Below are 9,305 nucleotides of genomic sequence, written 5' to 3' on the forward strand. Positions count from 1 at the left end.
AGCCTTCACTGAGTTTCAACTAATGTTAACAGCTTACATAGTCATAGTACATTTATCAAAACTAAGAGGTTAACGTTGCTAAAATACTATTAACTAGGTGTAGACTTTATTTGAATTTTTCCAGTTTTTTAACTAATGTTCTTTTTCCGTTCCAAGGTTCAGTTCAGGCACCTCAAATCTGTGACAATTTGCTGGTTTTTACTTGTCTTTTGTGACCTTGACGGTTTTGAAGAGTACTTTGTAGAACAGTAGTTTGCAGAATGCCCCACAATTTGGGTTTTCCTGATGATTTCTTGTTTCACATGTAGCCAGGGTTTGTTTTAATCAGGTGTGGTAAGACATGCAGACATGGAAATGACTGCTATGAAGGAAGAGGTTTATTATTAGATTCCTGAAAATAGAATGTGTGGCATGCCAGGGAGTGCTGGCTACACGAGGCAGGAAGCAGCAGTTGGTCAGGAGGGAGGGGAAGCAAGTCTAAGAAGTGGAGGTTGGGGAGGAACATGGACAAGAGAATTTATTGTGGTTTCTGTGGAAAGTAACAGGGGATGCAGGAGAAGCAGACTCAGGGTTTTCTGTTTTGAATAATTTCAGTGGGTTCTGGGGCATAGGGACCATCTCTAGTTTTCTGGTACTTGGCTCTGGGATGAGTAGGCAGGTGGGTGGTGGTCCAGACTGGGAGACCCTGATAAAGGAGGTGGTGGGGATATGAGTTCTGGGTTAGTTTTCATAGGAATTGACCAGCCCTGGTGGGGTTACCCTTGAGGGTCAGCTAGACTCCCAAATGTCAAAACATAAAAAAATATGAAATCAAAAGACATGACTAATACATTTCTCATGACTGGATAAGGGGGGGGGGCATCTCAATTTAGATTTAGAATTAGCAATCATGCTTTTCATGTTGAAAACAAATCTTTCCTGAGTCTAGAACACTCCACTTTCATTATTTCTTAGTCTGGGCATTTTCCATATCTTTTTGATAAGCTGGAACTTTGAATAATTGTGTCTTATTCATACTGCAACTTTATTTTGTCAGAGAGGTTTACTTTCATTCTTCACCATTGTCTTTGTTGAAACAATACGTCTTTCTGAAGACTGGAGTCTTCCTTTCACTACCTGGTGATCCATACAGAAAGTTGTTTGCTTTGTATTAAAGACGAGATGAATCCAACCCAGGTTGTGTGGGTCTTTTCTTCACAGGTAGAGGGAAAATGGAAATGCTTGTATTTAATTTGGGTTTGTTTGTTTGTCTTCAGATTTCAGGAGCAGCAGCTCATTGGCCTGTGGCCTGCTGGCAAATTTACTTGCAATGGTTTCCATTTCTTCTGTCCTCTTTTTCTATAATCCAGGTTTTTTTCCTTGGACTTCTATTGCTGGTAATTTTACCATGTTACTTAAAAGAAAGTGTGGATCCTATGTAAAGCTCACGGAATTATTAAAATTATCCTATTACGTATATTATGGATTATTAAAATTATCATGTGGGGTTTGGTTCCCCAGATGCAGATGGAGATGGGCAAATGATTTATTGAGAGTGCTGGGGTGTGAATTGCATCACAGAGACTGTCCTGCTTGGAGAAAAGGAGACTAGAAGTTTGTTCCCCTGCATTAGTCACTGTGGGTTTCCCATGGGGGATGGGAAGTGGGGAGACAAAGCGCAACTCTGGGGGTGAGTTTGCTCCCATTGGTTGAGGACAAGTTTCCAGAGAAGGGCACAGCTGGAAACATGCTCAGACAGCCCTCACAGCTCCTGCAGGATGGGCAAAGGGCTTCGGGTTGGGCACCGGTAGTGTTTCCTACATGTACAATAGCTCCAAGGGTCAACCAAAAAGATGAAATTTCCCTTTGTATTTCTGGTCACCAGATCTTAATTAATTAGCCTTTTCCATTATGAGTTAATGAGCATCTGAGGTTACAAAGACTGTAAAGTTCAGAAGAACGTATCTGACAAAACAAAAATCCTCAATAGCTGTGTTTCCCAGGACGTGAGTTAATTTTAAGTTTAGCAGAAAATAAGTACTAAGTATATACTGCCTGTACTTAGAGGTGTTTATCAAAAATATACCTTCTTCACAGAGGTAGTATAGTATGCTAATTATCCACTAGAGTTCCTTTTATATTCAAATCCCCCACAACCTGAGCTGTAATGTAGATTGTCAATGAAGAAACAGAAGCCCATTTAAAAAGTTTAATAGGAAAAACAACAGCTGTTATAAATAGTGCTACCTATGCCATTTATGTATATAGGATAAGCTGCTCCTGAGATGGAAAAGAATTGGGAATACAGAAAAATTTGGCAATGCATCCGTTCAAGAGTCAAATATAAATTTAACTTCAATATATTAATTCAATAAGGCAATCAGTTACTGCTCAATGATGAACACTGATCTGGGTTTGGTGGGGAATCAACATAAAGAAAGCTCACAGTGGATCCTGCAGACTTCTCCCATTATTAGAAAAATCAAATACATTTATTTTTATTAGGAAAAACAAATTACCTTTTTGTTTTAGAAACTTTTTGCCCTTTAATAATATGCCCCAAGTCCTAATATTTACAGTAAATATCCATTAATCTTATAGTTAAACTGTAGTTAACTTCCATTATTCAAAACATAATCAGGCTTAAATGTATTCAGAGGAGAGAAAAATTACTGCCGTGAAACACAGAAATTTTGTTCTTTAGGAGAGATAGGAAGTTGTGCTTTAAGTCTGATGATCTAGGGTCAGGTCCTAAAATAAAGATTCGATTAAGCATACATGTTTATCTATTTATTTTTAAATTAGGAATCTTAAACGTTTTGTAGACTATAATAGAGTAAAATTAAAGATGTGGCAGTCATGAAAATTTGCTGTTTAGGTCTTCACCTGTAGGGAGCAGAATTGACTAATGGCTTCATCTGCTGTCCCAATGGATCCAACATTGCCTTTGTGCTGAGGCCCTACTTCTTGTGCGATGCTCTCAGTCAGTGAGTGAGCAAGGTGAAAATATTCAGGAAACCCATTTCTGAGGGTTGCTGGACGCCTCCTATATGTTTTTGGATCAAGAATTTCCCACTGGCTCGTTTCAATCTTTCTTGAAACTGTGCTGCTGTCAGTGACCCCTCCTACCCAATCCTTCTTACTTCCCTACCTCCCTGCACAGAAAAATCTCTTGCATGTACGATCTCCTTTAGGCATATGCTTCTTGTGGACCTAAAGTAACATGAGTGGTTATGAGAGCGGTTCAAGAAAACAGGTGGTAGCATGTGGATGTAGGTAGATGTGGATCTAGCTCATGAAGCACTTAGTGGACAGAAAGATGACTCCCGAACCTAAGTTGATCCTGGCACTTAGTGGACAGAAAATGAAGCACTTAGTGGACAGAAAGATAACTCCCAAATGTAAGTTAATCCTGGCACAACTTGCTGGCTCAGCTATTAAATATTCTACCAGTGGTAACCTGGTAAAATGTTCCACTATAGGGAAAGGCCCTCATTGGAGGTATGGCGATTCAGGTATTTGAAAGAGATCACGGTGAAGTTTATCGTGATGGCAGCATTGGCTTGTTAGTACTAGGTGTTATTACCATCCTGCTGAGGGATAACAAGAAACTGAGAGCTGGTAAAAGCTAAGTGTGGGAATGAGGGGATCTCTTTGGTAGCTTACCAAGGGTTACATCTTCTGAGTAGACCAAAGACAACAAAATGAAGATTTGAGAGTCACAGAGCTCCAGAGACATTTGAATGCTCATCATCTAAGACAGGTCTGTTTCATTAAGTTCAGTGTTCTGCATTGGAATCCTGGAACACTGATACATAGCGTTCAAGATGTAGGTCAGTACTCCTAAGAGGGTTAGTAGCTCTGCACATTCTCTAGAATTCTCATAGTTTGAAAAATAGTCCACCTTTTGCTAGAAGACTCTGTAGGGGCTGCATGTAAGGTGACAAGTGTTCCCCTTAAGAATGATTCCTGGTTACTCTCCTGGTTTCCAGGCTAATTAAAGTTAAACCCCAGCAAATCCCAGCTGGTGGGCCTGATAAGGAAGAGACTATACAACAAATGCATGATAAGACTTAGCTATAATGTACTGGCAGGAGCGAGAGTATAATGCCTCGGGTTAGATTTCCAGGGTGGTTTGACGAGGAGCTGGAATACTACCTAGAACCAATAGGAATTCATTTATTTGGTGGTACTTGCTCTGGACAAGTCTCTTGTAGGGGATGAGACAAACTCAATGATAAGCTGGCTCATGGAAGCTTAGAAGAATTGAAGGCCAATGCTGAGTCCCCAGTATGACATGATTACAAAAGGAAACCAACAAGTCACTTTGTGGCAATTATCTACATTAGGCTCTCCTTCTGTCCTAGAATGGCCAGCGGTTTGCCTTTTTAGGGATAGATATGTATTTTGGGTATAAATTGCCTTTCTTGCCTTCAGGGCCTCAGCTACTACCTACCGCTACTATCTCAGGGCTATGGGATGATCTATAGGAATTGAATCCCACACAACAGAGTGTCTGACCAGGGACCCGCTTTCCAGTCAAGTGAAGGAATACGTTCATGGTATATACAGTTTGTGTCATACACTCCTCCATGCAGAAGCAGCTAGAATACCCTTCCAAAGTCAGTTTCAGAAGTCACGCTCTAAAAGAATGGGATACCATCTTTCAGGATACAATACATATATTAAACCTCCATATGGTGTTGTATCCCCTGGAAGAATACATGCATCCTGGAATAAAGGCCACCATTTCCAAGGACCCATTGGGAGACTTTGTACTTCCTATCCCTGTAACTCCAGGGTTTGTTGAAGATCTTTGTCCCCAAATGAGGCATACTCTTGCAGAGGACAGAACAAGGGTTTCATTGAACTGCAAGTTTTACCTGCCATCAAGAGCACTTTAGACTTTTTATGCCCAGAGACCAGAGGCAAGGGATCACCATCATGACAGAAGTTAACAACACTGAACAGTGGGAAGATAGAGGACACCTTTCAACAATGGGCTAGGAAGGAATATGTGGAGCACTCAGGTGATCTTTGGGCACCTGTTGGTACTCCTTTGACCCACTGGGACCATGAATGGACATGTTGTAGCAACTTGAACTGAAAAAAAAACATGACTGGTAAGGAAGGAAGGAGATCCTGGGTCACACTATCAGGCAAGACACCCATACCTCCTGAGATAATAGGTGAAGGTACAGGGAATGTTGAAAGGAAGGTAGAGGAGGACAAGAATGATTGCCATTTGTGGCTCTATGCCAACCTGCAAAGATGAAGTTCTAGTTTATCCCATTTGCCTTCCTGAGGAAGAGAGACCCATAGGAGCCTTCATGGAGAAGCAGATTTGGAAGATACAAAGGTGAACTGTGGTAGCTCTAGAATATACTGAGATCTTCTATAGGAACAAAGCCCACTGATGGCCCTGGCTGCTGTCCCTGCTACTGCCCTCTTGAGTCTACACTGTGTTTGCAGTGAGGCCATGCTTCCTGCTACCTGCTCCTACTTAGTGACTGAGCATGGCCAGGCTTCTTTTTTGTTTTTTTGTTTTTTGTTTTTTAATGACAGAGTGAGGTATGAGACAACTGGTATGGGTGACATATGATAAACAAAAATTATTTTATATGTAAACACACACACATGCTTACATACATATGCATATGAAAGAAACTTCTTAATTCCTATTGTTTCTTTAATAAAAGTTTTAAAATATTGTGAAGCCTTAGTTTCTTGGTTTAGTGATTGTGGTGATAATTTTGCAATATGTACAGATTGTAATGATCATTATGTTATGCCATTATGTTATCATTATGTATCAAATTACCTGAAAATAAAATAGTATTATATGTTAGTTACATCTCAATGGAAGAAGAGTCAGGAATGTCACAATTAAAAATGAATAGAATAGACACCCAATAAATACAGTCATGACATCAAAAGTTAAAAAAAAAGCAGAAGACATGAAAATAGAGAGGCATAGAGAGCCAATAAATATATGAAATGTGTTTTTCCCTCATAATTAAATGAATTTTAAGGGACTCTCCCGTCGTTAAAGGAATCTTAAAAACAGTGAGATATTTTTGTCACCTTTTAGATTTTCAAAATTTGGTTGAATTGACCCAGCGCTTTGAGGATATAGGAAAGATGGTGAGCTCACATACCATTTTAGGGGGAGTTAATTATAAGTTATTAATTGTTGAAAAATTGGAAGAAGACATTTTCTATTATTTATCTAAATTTTAAATGACATTTCCTTTTTTAAAAAATTTTATTTATTTATTCATTAGAGAGAGAGAAGGACAGGGAGCACAAGCAGGAGGCACAGCAGGCAGAGGGAGAAGCAAACTCCCCACCAAGCAAGGAGCCTGATGAGAGACTCTACCCTAGGACTCTGGGATCATGACCCGAGCAGAAATGGGATGCTTAACCAACTGAGCCACTCAGGCATCCCGTGACCAAATAATCCTACTTCTAGGAAGTTCTCATAGTCATATAAGTACAAGCACATTGAACTCTATAGCATTGTTTGTAATAATAAAAACTTCTGGAAGCTAATATACATTGGGTGCTTACTTTGTGTAAACACAGGTTTAAGAATTTTACATGTATTAGCTTATTTAATCTCCATAGCAATTCCATGAGGTAGGTAATTTGTTATTGCATTTTATAGATGAGGAAACTAAGGCACGGGAAGATAGGTCACTGGTCTGAGGTCTGGTTAGTGGTGAAGATGAAATTGAACCGAGAATCTCGCTTCAGTGTCTGTCTCTTAACCACTATCTACATTACTTCTTGATAAATGGTGGCACAGATTTGCAGTTGCTTAGCCACAGTTTTGATATTCAGCTCTGATAGCTGAAAGTGCTAATTATAGTATACTTGATGGAAAATCTGACCTAACTGAATTCAAATGGTAGCAAATTCTGAAATGAACTGACATGAAGCTATTTATAGTTATTATCTATCCCATTTAGTGACATATTAATTAATGTTTCACTGCAAAAATATTAATGTGTTCGATTATAGGGTGATGTCCCATACCCTGCTGTGGATGTTTCATAATATATGGCATATACCATATATATGAATGGACTAGATGCTTAGGAGATAAAATTAGTAGCAGTGGAAAATTGGGGTGGGGTGAAGGAGAAGGAGGCTTGAAGAGGAACTCATGGATTAATAACTTAGGAAATATGGGTCATTGAGCCATTCACTGAAATAGAGAACATTACCATGGGATGATAGGTTTGGAGGAAGCTTGAGTTCAGCTTGATGTGCCTTTGAGATAACAGCAGGGACATCAGGAAGGTGGTTGTGTATATTGGAATGGAAGTCAAAGACAGATCCCTGCTGGAGATTGAAATTTGTGTTTCAGAAGTTGTGTGTGTGAGGGGCACCTGGGTGGCTCAGTTGATGACCTTCTGACTCTTGATTTTGGCTCGGGTCATGATTTCAGGGTTGTGAGATTGAGCCCTGTGTCAGGCTCTGCACTCAATGAGGAGTCTGCTTGAGATTGTCTCTCTCCCTCTGCCCCTCCCTCCTAATTCTCTCTCTCTCTCTCTCCTTCAAATAAATAAATCTTAAAAAAAAAAAAAAAAGTAGGGTATGTGAAATGCTGCTGACATATCAAGTAAGAAAGGACTTAATTTAGCCATTTGAAGATTATTGGTAACTTTAGTCAAAGCTGTTTCCATGGCATGTTATTTGTGGAATCCTGGACAGAAGAGTGAGTGATAGGGTGGAAATGGAAATAAAAAGTACAGGCAACACTCAAGAAGTTTGGCTCTTTTTTTCTTTTTAAGATTTCAATTATTTTTTGATAGAGAGAGAGAGAGAGAGAGAGAGAGGGAGGGAACACAACCACGGAGAGTGGAGGGGGAGAAGCAGGCTCCCTGCTGAGCAGGAAGCCCAATGTGGGGCTTGATCCCAGGTCCCTGGGATCATGACCTGAGGCAAAGGCAGACACCCAATCGACGGAGCCACCCGGGCACCCAAAGTTTGGCTCTTAAGGGTGGAGAGGAAAGATAGTACTAATTGAAGGAGGCCATGAGGTTAGGGGGAGGATTATTGAAATTTGAGTGTGCTTAAGAACACAAGATGGAAAAAGCATAATCAATATGCAGATTTTCTGAGTAAAGGGGATGGTGTAAGAGCCAGAATGCTGGTGGAGGAGGAGGAATAAGTGTTCCTTTGGTTAGGAGAGAAGGAGGATGGAACCATGTGCAAATTCTGTGTACACATAGAATATTGGAGTCAAGAGGAGGAAGAGATCCCATCAGATAACTTCAAGTTAGTACCTCATCTTGTGGGCATGGGATGCACATGTAGGTTTCATGATAGGAGAATTTATTTATTTATTCTGGCAGATCCTTTATTAGTTGTGGCAGATCATTATTTATTAACTGTGGTAGATCATTAAAGAGACCAATAGAACACTGTCTTGAGGTTTTAATGAAGGTCTGTTGAGATGAGAGTTAATTGCTTATTTGGTACCAAACAAGCATTTTCTCTAGCAAGGCTTTCTCCTAATAAAGCTGTTAGGGTATAGTTGTAAAAATATCCCCCATAGAGAGGGTTATGTACCTTCAAGCAGACCCCTCTCTATTTAAAGAAAATGGGTTGCTGGCCCCCCAAAATATAATTCCCCATTTCTAAATAATTACTGTATCCAAAGTACTAAAATAAAAGTGATAGTGTAGTTTAAATCAAGTTGGACTCAGAGTTAAGTGGTTTTGCTTGGAATTCCAGCTCTGCATTTACTCAGCTGGGTGTCCTTGGGCAAATTATTTCATTTTCTGCAACTCAACTGCCTCTTCTCTTAGAATTGGTTAACTGATGGAGATCAGGATAGTCCTTGCACCTAAGAAGTATTTAAAAGATGTGAGACCCTGCCCAAGCCCTAATAGAAGTGAACGAGTCAATAAACCAGGTAGTCTGGCTTCAGAGTCTAGAAGCCTCTTACACTGTATGCAAGAGTAGTATGCTCCTTCTCAAGGAGTCCACATGTTAGCTGTCATTTTTTAAATTTATAAATATTATCTAAAGAAATGTGGCCTTTTGAAGTATGCTCTTATATTTTCAGTTTTTTCATTAAAAGTCAATAAAGAATAAGTAGTTGATAAAATATGCTCTGCAAGACTGTTTTGGGTGATTTAGTGACGATGGCTAGATCCCCTCTCAACGTGCCGGCATTAAGAAGAGGAGGGTAAGGAAGGGAGGGAGAAAGAAAGACTGAGAGAGACAAGAGAGACAGCAGACAGGGAGAAAGCTTTTATCTTACAATGGCACCAGTCCCATTCATGAGAGCTCCGCCCTCATGACCTAATCAT

Source organism: Mustela putorius, unplaced genomic scaffold, assembly GCF_011764305.1.
Source record: "Mustela putorius furo isolate JIRA1106 unplaced genomic scaffold, ASM1176430v1.1 tig00000228_pilon_pilon_pilon, whole genome shotgun sequence".
NCBI lineage: Eukaryota > Metazoa > Chordata > Mammalia > Carnivora > Mustelidae > Mustela > Mustela putorius.